Source organism: Hordeum vulgare, chromosome 1H, assembly GCF_904849725.1.
Source record: "Hordeum vulgare subsp. vulgare chromosome 1H, MorexV3_pseudomolecules_assembly, whole genome shotgun sequence".
In the NCBI taxonomy this organism is placed as follows: domain Eukaryota; kingdom Viridiplantae; phylum Streptophyta; class Magnoliopsida; order Poales; family Poaceae; genus Hordeum; species Hordeum vulgare.
The window spans coordinates 14,622,724-14,644,078 of record NC_058518.1 but is presented as its reverse complement, the minus strand read 5'-3'; positions in this window follow the sequence as shown (position 1 = coordinate 14,644,078).

Genomic DNA, 21,355 nt, shown 5'->3' with positions numbered 1-21,355 from the left:
CTATGCGCGCAGCTGTCTGATCCGCTCCGGTCAGGCTCCCAATAATTTCGTGAAACGAAGGTCGAGTTGCACAAACAGTCGCTTTGTTGTAAAAAATAAATTTTGGACCCATTAATTTCTGAAACAACGGTCGAGTTCCATAAACAATTGTTTTTTTCAGGAACTTTTTCTTCGCCTTTCTGCAATCATAGGTGCTGTTGCGGAAAGAATTTTTTACAACAAAGGCCATGTTTCATGAAACTTTTGCAACAAAGGACAGGCTGCTAGAAAAATTTGCAACCCCGTTCGTGGTGTGGCTGGCGGCGGGCGGATAGCCGGCCGGCGTCGGGGGCGAGCGGCTGGCTGCGCGAGGGGATGGTGGAGGGGAGGGTCGCCCGGCATCGGGGGGCAACGGGAGCGGCTGGCAGCGCCGTGCGGAGGGCCGGCCGGCGTCAGGGGCGAGCGGCTGGCTGCGCTAGGGGGTGGGGGAGGGGAGGGCCGCCCGGCATCGGGGGGCGAAGGGAGCGGCTTGCAGCACCGTGCGGATGCCCGGGCGGCGTCGGGGGCGAGCGGCTGGCTGCGCGAGGGGGTGGGGGGAGGGATGGGCCGCCCGGCATCGGGGGCGACGGGAGTGGCTGGCAGCGCCGTGCGGATGGCCGGCCGGAATCGGGGGCGAGCGGCTGGCTGCGCGAGGGGGTGGTGGAGGGCAGGGTCGCACGGCATCGGGGGCGACGGGAGCGGCTGGCAGCGTCGTGCGAATGGCCGACCGGCGTCGGGGGCGAGCGGCTGGCTGCGCGAGGGGGTTGGGGATGGGAGGGCCGCCCGGCATCGGGGGGCGACGCGAGCGGCTGGCTGCGCGAGGGGGTTGGGGATGGGAGGGCCGCCCGGCATCGGGGGGCGACGGGAGCGGCTGGCTGCGCGAGGGGGTTGGGGATGGGAGGGCCGCCCGGCATCGGGGGGCGACGGGGAGCGGCTGGCTGCGCGAGGGGGTTGGGGATGGGAGGGCCGCCCGGCATCGGGGGGCGACGGGGAGCGGCTGGCTGCGCGAGGGGGTTGGGGAGGGGAGGGCCGCCCAACATCGGGGGGCAACGGGAGTGGCTGGCAGCGTCGTGCGGAGGGTCGACCGACGTCGGGGGCGAGCGACTGGCGGCGCGAGGGGGTGGGGGGAGGGGAGGGTCGCCCGGCATCGGGGGCGACGGGAGCGGCTGGCAGCGCCGTGCGGAGAGCCGGGCGGCGTCGGGGTGAGCGGCTGGCGACGCGGGGTGGGAGGAGGTCCGGCGCCGCCGCCTGCCCCCGTCGTCGTGTCACCGCCGGCGAGCTTGATGTGGTGGTGGCCATGGCGTTGTATGAGTTTGGGAAAAAAGCGGCGTGCGAAGGGCCGGGCGGCATTGGGCGGCGAGGGGTGGGGTGGGGGTAGGGGGAGGCGAGGATCGGCCGACCGGCATTAGGGAAAAAAGCGGCGTGCGGAGGGCCGGCCGGCGGCGGGGGTGAGGGGTGGGGTGGGGGAGGCGAGGGCGGGCCGACCGACATCGGGGGCAGAGGAGCTGCGGACCTACGGTGTTGCACGAGCTTGATGTGGTGGTAGCCATGATGTTGCAGGTTGCAGGAGTTGGGGAAGAAAATAAGGAAAGAAGGATGTAGCGGTATGGACACGCATCGCGTGTTCGAGGCTGTAGAAGGCTAGCGTCGGATCAACCGGGTGAAGGAGATATTTTCCCTTTTTTCTAATTCTGATTTTTAACCCTCCAAAAGTATATCTTCTCTGATTGCGTGTGTACCTTCTTGTAAAGAAAAAAGAAAGTATCTCTCGTATCCCTTCCTTCTCTAGGCTAAATAATTTACTTAGTAATAATCAACTAACTTGAATTTCATCCTCGATCGTGGCAAAAATAATACCTCTTACATTAAAAAAATGAAGGAAATGGTGTTTAATCTTTAGCTCTATATAGCAATGTTGAGGAAACCGATAACCGGTAATTGCTCGCTCGGCTTGGAAGTATTGATTAATCGCCGAATCAATTTATTAACTCAATTAATCGGTTGACCATTAATCGGTGTAATTTGAAACTCAATAGAAGCAAAATTTGTATAGAGAAAGAAAATCTACGTTGCAAATACGAAGAATATGGCACCATTTTATTTTTTCAATAGATAAAAGGCATGTATACAACAAAAATCATCTATATGTGGGCATAAAAATCATCAACAAAGATGTATACAACAACGAGAGATGGCGCAACTCCGACAGATGGCGGGCGCCTAGGGCGTTTGAATGGGTCGGTTTCTGGTGGTGACAGGTCACGAAGGAGGAGGGGGAGTAGCAGCACACAGAGAGAGAGGAGAAGGCGACAATACACAACGAATGAGGGGAAGCGGCGGTACACCGATGAGAAGCTGGCCAGTCACCATCTAGTTCAGGATGGAATGAGAGGAGCGGGAGGGGTGGGTGGAGGGATAAACCCTAGCTCTTTAGGATAGGGAGGCGCTAGGATCGAGGGTTTATGTGCCAAATAATTGGGCTTTGTTTGCTAACGAGTTAGCGGTCCAACCATTGATTAATCGGCCTAACAACCAATTAATCAGTCTGGCACACCATTTAATCGGTCTGACGCACCATTTATTGGCCTGACAAGTTAACGCAATGAATAGGTGTTATTCGATTCGGCCATCCAATGAATAGTGATTAACTGGCCAATTAACTGATTAATGAGATGAATTCTTGAATAGTGCTATATATAATAAGATATTGGAAAATCCTTCTTTTCAACCGACTACTCTCTCGCACGCGTGAGGCGCATCGTTCAGTTATAAGACGTGTCATGTGGAACCATGCATGTGTCATCGCTTCCGCCCTCACCCTTGTCCCCTCCCATGACATCACGTCTTATCCTCTTAATCTTACCTCTCTTATGTGGTTCCTCTTCCCCTCACACGGTTGACTCCTCTCTCACACACCCTCCTCCAGCGAGCTCAACCACTCCTTCTCCTGCTGCAACATCTTCCTCTTCTTCCTGCCCCTGCGTAACATTCTCGACCCCCTAGTGTGAGATGCTTGGTGCTTCAACCTCGACCACGAGCTATAGCGTGTTATCTCAAACATATAGAGGCGAACAAAGAGATATTGTGGATGCAAAGCAGGGTATAAAAGTGTGTGGCATTGAATGCAATTGAAGTTGAATATATTGTAGTAACATAGGTGAACAAAGAGTTATTTTGGCTGAAATGGTTGGCTTGTAAGCTTGGTTTTATGCAAGACAAGTATGTATGTGTTTTGTGATAACCAAAGTGATATCCGCTTGAGCAAGAATACAAGCTTTCATTCAAGTTCTAAAGTTTTAAGCATATTGAAGTTTGTTATCTTTGGATTCAAGATGTGTCATATTCGAAGCAAATGCAACTTGAGAAGGTTCACACCGATGACAGTGGGGCTAATATGTGAACCTAGGTGGTCACAAAGAAGAAGCTCGAAGTATGTCGCGGGCTCGTTGGCATGGCTTCCGAAAGGCAATTAGACCCCCCATGATGTCGGGAGGGGCATTTGTTTGGCTAAGACCCTCCACATGAAGGTGTGTTGGCAGTCCAGCATCAACCCACATAAGGCCAACACATGTGAACCGTTGATCTGATTTGCATCCAACGATTACGAGTGCTTCCTAGTGAAGGGAGTAGACAAGAAAACACAAGACACTCCACCCGTACAAGTGATGGTTGTCATTTTCGTGAGAGCGAGATACATCACACACAAGAACACAACCCGTGAGAGATGGGAAGAAGAAGAAGAGAACGTTATGTCTAGATTTACTGCTTCTGACTAGAGAGTGTTCAAGATGATGATTGGATGGTCAAACATGTTTGGAGTGACACCAAACTTGGTAAGCTCCTCATTTACTTTGGTTACTTAAATCTGGTTAGCTGGTTTGAGGATTGGGTCGGTAGAGCATCATATTTGAGAGTGGTTTTATCAGCTTGGACTATTGCAGTTTCAGAACAGAGTGATTTTGGGAGACGAACAATTTGGGTTGGCAAAAGATGTCCAATTGAGCTGAAATTTTGAATGATCTTAGGAACCCCTATGTCTACATGTTTGTCTAATTTGGTGATGTTTGCTTCAGTATTTAAAAGAAGTTTGCAAAATACTGAAGGGAACACAAGCTATGTAAACTCTGCTTTGCTGAAAAGGACGTGGATGTCGCCTAGAGGGGGGGCTGAATAGGCGCTTTAAAATAGTTAAGGTTTAGGCTTGAACAAATGCGGAATAAAACTAATCGTTTAATATGTCAAGCACAAAACCTACAAACAACTAGGCTCACCTATGTGCACCAACACCTTATGCTAAGCAAGATAAACAACTAAGTGATAGCAAGATATATTACAATAAAGAATATGTCTATCACAAAGTAAAGTGCATAAGTAAAGGGTTCGGGTAAGAGATAACCGAGGCACGGGGAGACGATGATGTATCCCGAAGTTCACACCCTTGCGGATGCTAATCTCCGTTAGAGCGGTGTGGAGGCACAATGCTCCCCAAGATGCCACTAAGGCCACCGTAATCTCCTCACGCCCTCGCACAATGCAAGATGCCGTGATTCCACTAAGGGACCCTTGAGGGCGGTCACGGAACCCGTACAAATGGCAACCCTTGGGGGCGGTCACCGAACCCGTACAAATGGCAACCCTTGGGGGCGGTCACCGAACCCGTACACGTGGCAACCCTTGGGGGCGTGAAAAGGACGTGGATGTCGCCTAGAGGGGGGGTGAATAGGCGCTTTAAAATAGTTAAGGTTTAGGCTTGAACAAATGCGGAATAAAACTAATCCTTTAATATGTCAAGCACAAAACCTACAAACAACTAGGCTCACCTATGTGCACCAACAACTTATGCTAAGCAAGATAAACAACTAAGTGATAGCAAGATATATTACAATAAAGAATATCCTATCACAAAGTAAAGTGCATAAGTAAAGGGTTGGGGTAAGAGATAACCGAGGAACGGGGAGACGATGATGTATCCCGAAGTTCACACCCTTGCGGATGCTAATCTCCATTAGAGCGGTCTGGAGGCACAATGCTCCCCAAGATGCCACTAAGGCCACCGTAATCTCCTCACACCCTCGCACAATGCAAAATGCCGTGATTCCACTAAGGGACCCTTGAGGGCGGTCACCGGACCCGTACAAATGGCAACCCTTGGGGGCGGTCACCTAACCCGTACACGTGGCAACCCTTGGGGGCGGTTACCGGTACCCGTACAAATTGCTCGAGGCAATCTCCACAACCTAATTGGAGACCCCGACGCTTCCCGGAGCTTCACACCACACTGATTGAGCTCCGAGACACAACCAAGCTTCTAGGACGCCAAAGCATCCACGAAGAACAATATCAAGGGTACTAAGTACCAAAGGTAGTAAGCTTCTCAACTTCTCACTTCCACGTATCACCGTGGAGAACTCAAACCGATGCAACTAATGCAATGGCAAGAACACACGAAGTGGTCAAGTCCCTCACACTCAAATCCCTCCACAACAAGAAAAGCTATGGAGAAATATGAGAGGAAGAACAAGGAGCTCACAAAGAACTCCAAGATCAAGATCCAAGGGGTTCCCCTCACATAGAGGAGAAAGTGATTGGTGGAGATGTGGATCTAGATCTCCTCTCTCTTTTCCCTCAAGAACAAGCAAGAATCATTGGAGGGATTGAGAGTAATCAAGCTCTAAGAATGTCAACAATGGAGGTAGAACAAGAGCTCAACGGATGGATAAGGCCAAGGGGGAAGAAGACCCCCTTTATATAGTGGGGGAAGGAATCAGACCGTTACCCCCACTTTCTGCCCGAGCTCCAGCGGTACTACCGCCGGCACTCCAGCGGTACTACCGCTGGCACTCCAGCGGTACTACCGCCAGCTAGCGGTACTACCGCTGGCTGCAGCGGTACTACCGCCGGCACTCCAGCGGTACTACCGCTGGCCCCAGCGGTACTACCGCTGGCCCCAGCGGTACTACCGCTGGGCCCCTGGTAGTGCAACGGCACTACCACCGCCAAGAAAGTCTTCGCAAAAAGGTCCGTCCACGAACAACCGCTAGGCAGGCGGTACTAAGCTCCTGGAGCGGTACTACCGCTGACCAGGGGCGGTACTACCGCGAGCCAGCGGTACTACCGCTAGGGCCAGCGGTACTACCGCCAACTCTAGCGGTACTACCGCTAGGTCCAGCGGTACTACCGCTAGGTCGAGCGGTACTACCGCTCGCCACTGAAACAGCCATAACTTTCGCATACGAGCTCCGAATCGAGCAAACCCAAGCTTGTTGGATTAAGGACGACAAGGGCTATCCAAACAGCGACTGGAAAACTTAAGACCATGCGGTTATGAATATGCCAAAGATATAGAGATGTGAGATCTCTATGAATGAAGAACCGGCAAAAACTCCAACATCGAAAACATCATAGTAGATGCATATGGACTCCGTTTTCGATGAACTCGAGCTTGTCACGAAGATGACCATAAGCTCTAAAACTCACAAAGAGAAACACCAAACAAGAACCAAGAAGTATGATGCAAGGATGCAAATGGTTTGAGCTCTCAACGAACAATACGATCAAGCTACTCACTCGAGAGACCCCCTTGATAGAACAGCAATCTATCCTAACCAGAAAACCTATCAAGGGCAAACCTATACCTTGCACCTCGTCCTCTTGAGCTGATGATGATGATCTTGGCTTCCTCAAGATGGACCACCACCTCGTCCTCTTGAGCTAGATGATGATGATCTTGGCTTCCTCAAGATGGACCACCTTTCTTGATTGTGTTGGCTTGATGAAGACTAGTTGATTTCTCCCCCATACTCACTATGGGTGAGCCACTCTTCAGCATATCTTCACAAGTCCATTGCCACACAATGGACGGCAAGCTTCAAGCATTCTATCTTCGTGCTGATCCACTTGAACTTGCACATCGCAATCTTGATGACGATCACAACTTGACGTCATACTCCATGGGTTGTATGAGATCTTCCCTTTGACGCAAGCCCATGGAAACACACCTAACCCCCACATAGAACTCTCACGAAGACCATGGGTTAGTACACAAACACGTAATGGACAATGCTTACCATACCATGGGATCACTTGATCCCTCTCGGTACATCTTGTACGCTTTGTGTGTTGATCATCTTGATTTACTCTTTGTCTGAGATCTTGATCAACCATTGATGATGATCACAACTTGACGTCATACTCCATGGGTTGTATGAGATCTTCCCTTTGACGCAAGCCCATGTAAACACACCTAACCCCCACATAGAACTCTCACGAAGACCATGGGTTAGTACACAAACACGTAATGGACAATGCTTACCATACCATGGGATCACTTGATCCCTCTCGGTACATCTTGTACGCTTTGTGTGTTGATCATCTTGATTTACTCTTTGTCTGAGATCTTGATCAACCATGTGTCTCTATGACCATTCTTTGGATAATACCTTGAATACCATCTTGGTCATCATATAAACTCCTTGAACCCAACAGATGGACTTCAAGAAGTGCCTATTGACAAATCCTATAAATGTAACTTAAGGCAACCATTAGTCCATAGGAATTGTCATCAAGTACCAAAACCACATATGGAGATATATGCTCCAACAATCTCCCCCATTTTGGTAATTGATGACAACTACTTCAAGAGAGTTTATATAAGGAAATAAGCATAACCAACCGCACACATACAAAACAATAATGCATGCGTGCAAGATGTAAATGCTTACGCAATAAAAGCAAACCCCTCTAAACATATCCAAAGTAAACTAAACTCTCTAAACTTCTCCCCCATTGGCACCGATTGCCAAAATGGACGAAAAGTTTAGAAAGCCAATATATTTGGTGGTGCTCCAAAAAGTGTGTACTTCTGAGCAAATGAGTGCAAAGAAATACACAAATACAATGATAAGTAGTTGGAGGAAAACAAACTATATTGAGGACCTAAAGATTGCAACTAAAGGAATCGTATGCCACAAGGACATACCAAAATAGAGGCAAGCAATCAAAAGATACCGGATGGAACAAACAATCATATGGTCCTTCGAACCACATGAATAAAAGATATTATGATAAAAGCAATGGAGTGCTTTATCAAAACTAGAGAAGCTCCCCATGATTTGTGCACTAATAAGAGATTTTTGTATAAGATACAAGTGCACAAAATAGGATCGTTGCTCCCCCAAAATTAATAAAAACACACAACGGGTGCAAGAAGAAAGATGAGACAATAAGCAAATCTCTTGCACAAAACAAGTGGTTGAGCAACATGTAAAAGAAGCAACTTAAGATTAGGCTCAACCAAAATAATGTGTGTGAGTCATGGCAAGGCACTTGAGAAGACTAAGATAAGGATGAACATTACTCATCAACATAGTCTTGATAAAATGAGACACAAAGTGCAAGACATATCATTCCCACACACACATACTAGAAAATGGGTTCACAAGCTTACTAATAAACAAAATAAGAGCTAACGCTTGTGACAACCCATGGTGAAGATAGGAAATAATAACCTTGTCAAGAGAGGAGGGATACCAATCGAAATGGCAAAACCCTCATCAAGACAGGCATGAGGAAAAATAATCTTCACGGCCAAAGAGTGCATCAAGATGTAGGAGAATATGATACGCACTCAAGACAAATCCTTTCACTAAGACACCAAAAAACTGAAAAAGGAAATGCAACGGTGGACGTAAAAGAAAAGAGGATATCAATTAGAGATGTAACTTCTCTCATGTGTAAAAGATTCTAAGTAGAAGACAATTATGATGATATATATCCACAAAGAAGAATGTACACACGAAATGGTTACAAGAAGGAACAAACTAGATATCCAAAAGGAAGTCATAAATATATCAATAAGATCTTTTGCTTGGAAGCATAGCACATGGCTTAATATTTTCTTATTGTACAATATGAACTTCCAACGTACGAACATCAAAGACATCCCAACTAGTAATAAGACATCATCGTTAGGATGCTTTGAGAAAGGAAACAAGTACTACAAGAACGAATCAAGAGATTCATGCCATGATGCACCTTGTAAAGAAAAAACAGGGGCCTTTGCAAGAAAAGAATGCATGAAGTAGATATTTGTTACCGAGACAACATTGGATTGATGTAGTAGATAGTTGTTCTTTGATCATCCTAACTTGGCTCCAATAATAACATGGTCTCAACACCTTCCTTATAGGTGAGCCGAGCATCCAATGCATCTCCAATTGTTCCTGGAACAACAAAACAAACGAAATGGTGCCCAAACTCATTGGGACCAAAGAGTTAGAAACCAACAATACGTAGGACAAACTCCACATACATATGTGCATATAGATATGAATTTGAATTTCATGCACACGTTAGCCATTTTATGACAAGGTGAAGTTTCCCCTATATATTGGGTCAAAGAAGGAAAGCATGCCAAAGGAAATACATATAGTAAATATGCATGCTCAAGACTTTCAAGAATCCAATCAACATATAGTTGATAAGATACCAAAAGACAAGGTATCAAGTGATAACAAGATAGCAAATGAAAAACTATCACTTGAGGGATATCAATTAAAATATTCAACAAGGCATGAGATATCCATTGACACATGCCAAATAAAAAGGAAACAAGATACCAATTGAAGGAAAACAAACACGAGGTATCTAGTTTCCAAAAGAGAGCTAGGTTCCAACAAACCAAACCCTCGACAAATTTTCATGATGGCACAAAGCATCATAAGGAGCAAGACTTGCCTCCCATCAACATACACTTGATGGGGATCAAAAGATTTTCTGATGGGCGAATAAAGAGAGTGTTCTAAAGAAAATAGGATAGCTCCCCCAAGGGTTGTGCATTATATAGAATTTGCATTTAAATACAAAATGCACAAGATGGGATCATCACTTTCTCTATATCTATAAAAACACTTAGACAAGTTAAATTAGATCCACAAGAGGCAAGGAAGACAAACGAAACACAAAATCCAATGTAAAGACGATTAGCAATTCCTACCACATGATGGGAATACAAATTGTCAAGAACAAGAAGTATTTTGGAAATGATACTCATTGGTAGATCGCAAATATATCCAAGATCATCTTTACCCATAAAACGCAAGCAAATGACACTTGTAGAGCAAACATGCCACCTAGGAACAAGATAATTTCCAATATCAACACTAAGTGGCAATACCTCAAATGTACACATTCTCTAGGCTTGTAATATGCACATAGCATATTACTCCCCCATAATGTGATAACCCAACAATATTAACAAGTAGCAAACGAAAAACCAACAAGAGATAATTAATGGACCATTTAGAATTTGAATTTCTCATGAGTAAGACATACCACATAGAAACTGGATAATGTTGAAATATCAATACTAAGTGGTATTCCCCATGTATACACATTTATAGGATCGTGAGGTGTGCAAAGCACATCACTCCCCCATAGTGAAATAATCCATTAATCTCTCACAAGAGCCAATCAAAGATACAAACAAGATGCAACAAGGCTCAATACAAGACTCACATGTACATGATAAGCAAACCAACATACACATACTTGGTTATTTAACATAAGCAAGTTGGAAGCATAACATGTACAAACACATGCAAGGTACAAAACCACAACATGCAAAGGGGCAAGCAACTAACAATGTAAACAGTTTAGGTACAAGTTACCGTAAGGAGGCACATTGGATATAAGATAGAAACTCGATAATCCAAATGACTTGGCTTGAGAAAATATGAATGATGAAGACCCCTTAATTCTTCATTATGTATCCAAGTCTCTAATGTCCTCCATGTTCACCTATTGATCAAGTTTGAGCTTGTTGGTCCCCAACCACGTTGGGTCCTAAGAGGTTAGTTACAATAGGCTTGGCAACCCAAATGGTACTTTTCTTGACACCACTTTGAGTACCAACAAACTTGGCAAACACATTGCCAACCTTATCCTTCCCAAGAGAATAAATATCATCAATAATGATTGGGTTGGATAAATTACCTCTCGTGCAAGAAGAAGTGAAGTGACCCTTCTGACGACATAAGTAGCAACATCTACCCTTTAATTTCTTCCCTATTGATTTCTCAACATGAGGAGTGTTGGATTGGGTCTTCTTGGGAAGGGGCCTTTCTTCAAATTGTAGTTGAGTATGTGAGTGCACTTGTGGCCTCTTCCCTTGTTGCTTGTGACTTTGGGGCTTCTTCTTTAGTGGGCAAGATCTAACATGGTGCCCTTCAATTTTGCACTTGAAGCAAATAATCTTGGCCAAATTCTTGACTTGTTCTTGGCCCTTCTTCTTGAAGGTTTTGGACTTCTTCTTCTTGTTGGAGTTGAATCCAAGTCCATTTTTATCATTCGGGGATTTTTGTCCACACAAGACATTGTTGAGTGTGGACATCCCTTCATGACTCTTTTCCAAGTCTTTCTTCAAGGAAGTGACTTGGGCCTTGAGCTCTTTGATTTCCTCTACATGGTTAGTATCAACACAAGTACTAGAGGAAGTATAAGCTTCATTGTTAGAGCAACAAGACATGGAAAGTAATTCATCACAAGATGTAGCAACATTATGAGTAGATGAATTACAAGGACTAGCACATGGCAATATAGCTTTTTGACTAGAAGTAGTGCTAATGTCCACATGAGGCTCACTCGATGTTACCTTGGTAGTAATAGCCTCATGAGCTAATTTTAGCACATTATGGGATGCTAGAAGATCATCATGAGAGCTTGTGAGCATTACATGGCTTTCTTCCAATTTCCCATAATTGCTAGATAGCAACTCAAGTTGAGCCCTTAGCTCAACATTCTCCTTTAAAATGGATGCTTCACAAGAAGTAGAGTTAGTAGCACAAGCATCATTAATAGCAATAAGAGGAGAAGGCACCTTGGCAAGCTCTTTAGCATATGAAGCTTCAAGTTGAGCATGAGACTCGGTGAGTTCGATGAGCGAGCTCTTAATAGCCCTTGAGCCATTTCCGAGGTGCTCATAGTCCTCAAGGAGTTTAGCATGTGCAACTTGAAGCTTATCATTTTTAGTTCGAAAATCATTAGCCACCACGAGAGCTCTATCATAGGATCCCTTTAATCTAGATAATTCTAGAGCAAAGGTTTCCTCAAGAGATTCCTTGGTGGTTTGTTCATTATCAAGAGCTTGAGATAGCTCTGCGATCTCATTAGCGTAATCACGCTCATGACCTTGCATTGTCTCAATGGTGGCCTCATGCTCCTCAAGATGAGCTTCCAACTCCTCAATGTATTTCTTGCCCTCAGTGGCAATAGACATGATTTCCAAGAAGTTGGAACAAGCAAGTTTATTCTTATAAAGATATTTAAAAATCATTTCACCCTTAATTTTTAAGGATGCAATATTATCACTCTCTTTATCATTATCCTCATCCCCATTATCATCAACATCATCATCATGAGATATATTGGAATTCAAAGTAGGAGATACCTTTGAAGCCTTAGCCATAAGGCAAAAGTGAGTCACAATAGATGATGATGTAGGATCCCTTGAAGCATCATTCAAGGCCACATCTTGTTCCATGGAGTGATGAATTTCCTCTACATTGTTAGCACAACAACTCGAGGAAATATATACATTTTTATCATGGCAACAAGATATAGGAGGCATATCATCATGAGATTTAGACAGGCAGTTTTTACATGATATGCACGGACTATCAACACAAGCACGTGAAACATTTAGAGTGCTCGAAGTGTTAACGCCCAAAGATGAAGCATTGCAATAATATAGTGATGAGGGATCATCAACAATAAACCCACTTTCATTATTGCAATGGTCACCACTACTCACCATATCATTACCTTGTGGCAATCCACATGTAGGTGAAGTAGATGAAGTTGAGAAGACCACACGACCGGAGGTGGAGGGAGAACAATCATCCCTGCAAATCTTGGACACACCATATTTGTCTTGAAGCTTTGTCCACAACTCATGAGCATCCCGGAATGGCATGAGTTGAAATATAACTACATTGCTCAAAGCATCAAAAAGCACATTAGAAGCTTGAGCATTGAGATAAGAGTTTTTCTCATCCTCTAAAGATATACTTTGAGAATCCTTTGGAGGAGAAAAACCCATATCTACACTTCGCTCTAAATTTCGGTCCATGACCCTAAAGTGATTAAGCATGCGAATTACCCAAACATCAAAATTTGTGCCATCGAAACTAAGAGTGTCAGTGAATCCTAAACCCCTAGTCGACATCCTTACTCTCTAGGTGGTTAAACCTGATAAAGAGAAACCTAGCTCTGATACCAATTGAAAAGGACGTGGATGTCGCCTAGATGGGGGGGGGGGTGAATAGGCGCTTTAAAATAGTTAAGGTTTAGGCTTGAACAAATGCGGAATAAAACTAATCGTTTAATATGTCAAGCACAAAACCTACAAACAACTAGGCTCACCTATGTGCACCAACACCTTATGCTAAGCAAGATAAACAACTAAGTGATAACAAGATATATTACAATAAAGAATATGTCTATCACAAAGTAAAGTGCATAAGTAAAGGGTTCGGGTAAGAGATAACCGAGGCACGGGGAGACGATGATGTATCCCGAAGTTCACACCCTTGCGGATGCTAATCTCCGTTAGAGCGGTGTGGAGGCACAATGCTCCCGAAGATGCCACTAAGGCCACCGTAATCTCCTCACGCCCTCGCACAATGCAAGATGTCGTGATTCCACTAAGGGACCCTTGAGGGCGGTCACGGAACCCGTACAAATGGCAACCCTTGGGGGCGGTCACCGAACCCGTACAAATGGCAACCCTTGGGGGCGGTCACCGAACCCGTACACGTGGCAACGCTTGGGGGCGGTTACCGGTACCCGTACAAATTGCTCGGGGCAATCTCCACAACCTAGTTGGAGACCCCGACGCTTCCCGGAGCTTCACACCACAATGATTGAGCTCCGAGACACCACCAAGCTTCTAGGACGCCAAAGCATCCACGAAGAACAATATCAAGGGTACAAAGTACCAAAGGTAGTAAGCTTCTCAACTTCTCACTTCCACGTATCACCGTGGAGAACTCAAACCGATGCAACTAATGCAATGGCAAGAACACACGAAGTGGTCAAGTGAAAGGATCGATATGGTTGGCTAGAGGGGGGGGGGTGAATAGACAACAACCACTTTTTAATTAATCTTAACAAGTTAAGGTAAACACTATACGGGTTCACAAATAATATGACAAAGAGGTGACCCCTATAGAAGCTATCAACAAGACCTATTAAGACAAGTAAGATATTGTAACAAGGAAAAGCAAATACAAAGTAAAGGTTAGAGATAACCACAAGTGGAACCGATGGAGACGAGAATGTGTTACCGAAGTTCCTTCCCTTTGACAGGAAGTACGTCTCCGTTGGAGCGGTGTGGAGGCACAATGCTCCCCAAAAAGCCACTAAGGCCACCGTATTCTCCTCACGCCCTCGCACGATGCAAGGTACCGTGATTCCACTATAGGTGCCCTTGAAGGCGGCGACCGAACCTTTACAAACAAGGTTGGGGCAACTCCACACAAAGCTTGGAGGCTCCCAACAAGACCACGAAGCTTCACCACAATGGAATATGGCTTCGAGGTGACCTCAACCGTCTAGGATGCTCAAACACCCAAGAGTAACAAGATCCGCAAGGGATAGGTGGGGGAATCAACTTTTCTCTCGGTGGAAGTGTGGATCTAGGCCTTCTCAACCAATCCCTAAAGAATCAACAAGTTTGATTGGCTAGGGAGAGAGATCGGGCACTTTTAAGCTTGTGGAGCAACAATGGAGCTTAGAGAGGTAAGAGATAAGGTTCCTCAGCTAGGAGAACCCTTTATATAGTGGGGGGAAAATTCAGACCGTTTTCCCACTCTCTGCCCGAGATCCAGCGGTACTACCGCTGGGAAGGAGCGGTACTACCGCTGCCTGGCGGTACTACCGCTGCATGTAGCGGTACTACCGCTGGGGCCTCCAGCGGTACTACCGCTGGGGCTTCCAGCGATACTACCGCTGGAACCAGCGGTACTACCGCTGGCCCTTGGTAGTGCATAAACACTACTACCGCCGAGAAAGTCTTCGCAAAAGGGTCCGTCCACGAACTACCGCTAGGTAGGTGGAACAGGGCACCTGGAGCGGTACTACCGCTGACCAGGGGTGGTACTACCGCTGGATGCAGCGGTACTACCGCTGGGGACCATTTTGCCGAGACGCAAAGAACAAACAGGCGAGGGCCGCTCCAAGGATAAAGGAAGGGAGAAAATAGAGGTGTGCGTGTGCAAAGATAGATTCCACCCAAACCTTTCCACTACGGATCCCCTCTTAATAGTACGGCTTTCCTATGACTCAAATGAAGAGAATCTAGGATAGCGCCGTGCTTCCGTTCCCGAAGAGAGGAGTCGTGTCGTCTTGTGCCGTTGACGAATGTTGCCTGAAACCTTGACACACACGATTAGTCCTGTATGGTACTGTCATCAATCACCAAAATTACTTAGGCATAAATTATGCCTCAACATCAAGTCCCTCACACTCAAATCCCTCCACAACAACAAAAGCTATGGAGAGATATGAGAGGAAGAACAAGGAGCTCACAAAGAACTCCAAGATCAAGATCCAAGGGGTTCCCCTCACATAGAGGAGAAAGTGATTGGTGGAGATGTGGATCTAGATCTCCTCTCTCTTTTCCCTCAAGAACAAGCAAGAATCATTGGAGGGATTGAGAGTAATCAAGCTCTAAGAATGTCAACAATGGAGGTAGAACAAGAGCTCAGCAGATGGATAAGGCCAAGGGGGAAGAAGACCCCCTTTATATAGTGGGGGAAAGAATCAGACCGTTACCCCCACTCTCTGCCCGAGCTCCAGCGGTACTACCGCTGGCTGCAGCGGTACTACCGCTGGCACTCCAGCGGTACTACCGCTGTCACTCCAGCGGTACTACCGCCAGCTAGCGGTACTACCGCTGTCTGTAGCGGTACTACCGCTGGCACTCCAGCGGTACTACCGCTGGGCCCCTGGTAGTGCAAAGGCACTACCACCGCCAAGAAAGTCTTCGCAAAAAGGTCCGTCCACGAACAACCGCTAGGCAGGCGGTACTAAGCTCCTGGAGCGGTACTACCGCTGACCAGGGGCGGTACTACCGCCAGCCAGCGGTACTACCGCTAGGGCCAGCGGTACTACCGCCAACTCTAGCGGTACTACCGCTAGGTCCAGCGGTACTACCGCTAGGTCGAGCGGTACTACCGCTCACCACTGAAACAGCCATAACTTTCGCATACGAGCTCCGAGTCGAGCAAACCCAAGCTTGTTGGATTCAGGACGACAAGGGCTATCCAAACAGCGACTGGAAAACTTAAGACCATGCGGTTATGAATATGCCAAAGATATAGAGATTTGAGATCTCTATGAATGAAGAACCGGCAAAAACTCCAACATCGAAAACATCATAGTAGATGCATATGGACTCCGTTTTCGATGAACTCGAGCTTGTCATGAAGATGACCATAAGCTCTAAAACTCACAAAGAGAAACACCAAATAAGAACCAAGAAGTATGATGCAAGGATGCAAATGGTTTGAGCTCTCAACGAACGATACGATCAAGCTACTCACTTGAGAGCCCCCCTTGATAGAACAACAATCTATCCTAACCAGAAAACCTATCAAGGGCAAACCTATACCTTGCACCTCATCGTCTTGAGCTAGATGATGATGATCTTGGCTTCCTCAAGATGGACCACCTTTCTTGATTGTGTTGGCTTGATGAAGACTAGTTGATTGCTCCCCCATACTCACTATGGGTGAGCCACTCTTCAGCATATCTTCACAAGTCCATTGCCACCATAATGGACGGCAAGCTTCAAGCATGCTATCTTTGTGCTGATCCACTTGAACTTGCACACCGCAATCTTGATGACGATCACAACTTGACGTCATACTCCATGGGTTGTATGAGATCTTCCCTTTGACGCAAGCCCATGGAAACACACCTAACCCCCACATAGAACTCTCACGAAGACCATGGGTTAGTACACAAACACGTAATGGACAATGCTTACCATACCATGGGATCACTTGATCCCTCTCGGTACATCTTGTACGCTTTGTGTGTTGATCATCTTGATTTACTCTTTGTCTGAGATCTTGATCAACCATTGATGATGATCACATCTTGACGTCATACTCCATGGGTTGTATGAGATCTTCCTTTTGACGCAAGCCCATGTAAACACTCCTAACCCCCACATAGAACTCTCACTAAGACCATGGGTTAGTACACAAACACGTAATGGACAATGCTTACCATACCATGGGATCACTTGATCCCTCTCGGTACATCTTGTACGCTTTGTGTGTTGATCATCTTGATTTACTCTTTGTCTGAGATCTTGATCAACCATGTGTCTCTATGACCATTCTTTGGATAATACCTTGAGTACCATCTTGGTCATCATATAAACTCCTTGAACCCAACTGATGGACTTCAAGAAGTGCCTATGGACAAATCCATACCATGGGATCACTTGATGTCTCTCGGTACATCTTGTACGCTTTGTGTGTTGATCATCTTGATTTACTCTTTGTCTGAGATCTTGATCAACCATGTGTCTCTATGACCATTCTTTGGATAATACCTTGAATACCATCTTGGTCATCATATAAACTCCTTGAACCCAACAGATGGACTTCAAGAAGTGCCTATTGACAAATCCTATAAATGTAACATAAGGCAACCATTAGTCCATAGGAATTGTCATCAAGTACCAAAACCACATATGGAGATATATGCTCCAACAATCTCCCCCATTTTGGTAATTGATGACAACTACTTCAAGAGAGTTTATATAAGGAAATAAGCATAACCAACCGCACACATACAAAACAATAATGCATGCGTGCAAGATGTAAATGCTTACGCAATAAAAGCAAACCCCTCTAAACATATCCAAAGTAAACTAAACTCTCTAAACTTCTCCCCCATTGGCATCGATTGCCAAAATGGACGAAAAGTTTAGAAAGCCAATATATTTGGTGGTCCTCCAAAAAGTGTGTACTTCTGAGCAAATGAGTGCAAAGAAATACACAAATACAATGATAAGTAGTTGGAGGAAAACAAACTATATTGAGGACCCAAAGATTGCAAATAAAGGAAACGTATGCCACAAGGACATACCAAAATAGAGGCAAGCAATCAAAAGATACCGGATGGAACAAACAATCATATGGTCCTTCGAACCATATGAATAAAAGATATTATGATAAAAGCAACGGAGTGTTTTATCAAAACTAGAGAAGCTCCCCATGATTTGTGCACTAATAAGAGATTTTTGTATATGATACAAGTGCACAAAATAGGATCGTTGCTCCCCCAAAATTAATAAAAACACACAACGGGTGCAAGAAGAAAGATGAGACAATAAGCAAATCTCTTGCACAAAACAAATGGTTGAGCAATATGTAAAAGAAGCAACTTAAGATTAGGCTCAACCAAAATAATGTGTGTGAGTCATGGCAAGGCACTTGAGAAGACTAAGATAAGGATGAACATTACTCATCAACATAGTCTTGATGAAATGAGACACAAAGTGCAAGACATATCATTCCCACACACACCTACTAGAAAATGGGTTCACAAGCTTACTAATAAACAAAATAAGAACCAACGCTTGTGACAACCCATGGTGAAGATAGGAAATAAGAACCTTGTCAAGAGAGGAGGGATACCAATCGAAATGGCAAAACCCTCATCAAGACAGGCATGAGGAAAAATTATCTTCATGGCCAAAGAGTGCATCTTGTCAAGAGAGGAGGGATACCAATCGAAATGGCAAAACCCTCATCAAGACAGGCATGAGGAAAAATTATCTTCATGGCCAAAGAGTGCATCAAGATGTAGGAAAATAAGATACGCACTCAAGACAAATCCTTTCATGGGATACAGGTCTCACGTTTCCCTTTGTTATCTTGCAATCTCATACTTCTATGTAACTATTTTTAACTGAGAGCAGAGCTTGAAATTTCATGGTTTTGGTGACCGTTTTTATCTTCTTCTTTTTTTGAATAGGAGCAACTTAGCCCCCGGCCGAGACCTTTTTATGTGATGATCAAACAAGTTACGACTACATATCTGAATTGCTGGAATTTTGTGTATATATGGGCCAGCCCAATATGTAATTTCAGAAATTCCTAAATCCTAGAGGCCCACGCAGCCCATTTGTGCAAGGCAAGAGGCGGAAATGTTTAGTCCCACATCGCTAGTTTAGTGGGAGTTGAACCTCCTTATAAGGGAGGATGTTTTCACACATGTATGAGCTTGAGAACAAGAGAGACATACACGCGCGCTCCTCCTCCTTCGCCGCCCGCCTCGTCACAGGTTGCGGGAACAAGCCGAACTAAATTTTTGCCACGCACGACTAGTATATGAAAGGTCATTCGGGAAAAGCTGAACGTTTTCTGCTGTAGTGGATTTTGAAAGCGCTGCAGTTTCGAGTCTACTGTAGTGGATTTTGAAAGCGCTACAGTTTCGAGGCTGCGTCTGTTCGCTTCACATCCCGTCGTTGGCCTCTCGTCTACTTCTCCTGCGCCTATAAAAGAGAGGTCGCTCCTCTCCAGAGACACGACGCATCAGAAGTTCCCACTCGCCACCGGTTCTTCTCTCTGTGCTGCTGCTACGTTCTTCCTCATCCCGTCCTGCGGCGTGCACCGTTCGTCGGGATAGTAGGCCTCCGAAACTCCGTCTCTTCGAGTCCTGTACGGGAGAAGGGCAATAAGGTTTTTGGGGAGCGCTCAGCGCGACTACTGGCTTCCATCACGGACTCCGACGATCTCTTCCCGAACGACGACTTCTTCCCCGACGTCGACCACCTCTTCGGTACTATGGCCAACGACAACGCCAACACCAATGCTCCTGCTGCTGCAACTCAGTACGTACTTTTGTGCTTCTTCTTTGAATTCCTATCACACCTTTTTGCTATAGTTTCTCTGCTAGATATGTTCCATTTCTACTCATTACTCCTTATGATACCTTATCTTTGTAGAACGGTTTTACATATGCTCTTTTCTGGATCCTACGTGCGCATGTCTTGTGTCTTCTCATCTCTATATGGCTTGCCTTCTTTCGTTGTTGTTATATTGGTTATGTTTTTCCTAGTGTTTCCTGTAATAAAATTCTATGGTAAATTGCTCATATTTCCAACAATCCAAAAACCTTATTATAGGCAATTTACCCCGAGTGGTTTTGCTGCCTCCATGATGCCTCCTATGTTTGAGGGTGTTCACTACAAGAGGTGGCGCGTGATAGCTGTTCTATGGTTTCAAACCATGAGCTGCTATGACGCCACTCTTGGCAAACCTGAAGGAGATCATGATGCTCAACATGAGCTAGCTTTTCAGAAAATGGATACCTTGTTTAAGGCTGCTCTCTTGAGTGTTCTTGGTGAGAACATAGTTGATGCTTATGCGTCAATTGATAATGGAAAAGATATGTGGGATGCACTCGAGACCAAGTTTGGGGTCTCGGATGCTGGCACTGAGCTATACATCATGGAACAATTCTATGATTACAAGATGACTGAAGAGCGCTTCGTCGTTGAGCAAGCTCACGAAATACAGTCATTTGCAAGATAACTTGAGCACTTCAATTGCATGCTACCGGACAAATTTGTTGCCGGAGGCATCATAACTAAACTTCCTCCTTCATGGAGGAACTTTGCTACCTTACTGAAGCATAAGAGACAGGAGTTTTCTGTTCCGGATCTCATAGGTACTCTTGATGTGGAAGAAAAGGCGAGAGCAAAAGACACACGTGCTCGAGCTATTGAGGGAGGTTCTAGTGCCAATCTGGTACAGAAGAAAAACTTCCAGCCCCACAATTTCAAGAACAAGGGCAAGTTCGATGGTAAAGCAAAGTTCGATGGGAAAAACAAGGCTGTGCAGCACACCAACTTCAAGAAGAAGAATGACAAGAAGAAAGGTGTTTGTCATGTGTGCGGAGATCCTGATCATTGGGCACCTAACTGCCCTAATCGTTATGACAAGCGTCAACATGGGAAAGGCGGCAAGTCTGCTAATGTCGTTATTGCTGACACTGACGTGGAGGATGTTGGGTATGGTATATTACCTACTATTCTTTCAGTATGTCATTTTCCTGATTGGTTAATTGACACGGGTGCTAATGTGCATATATGCGGTGATATTTCCATGTTTTCATCTTATCAGTCCGCAGGGACTTCCACCGTCCTGATGGGCAACGGTTCACGTGCTTCTGTTTGTGGTGTTGGCACGGTCGATCTGAAGTTTACTTCGGGAAAAGTCGTGCGGTTGAAGAACGTGCATTATGTCCCCTCCGT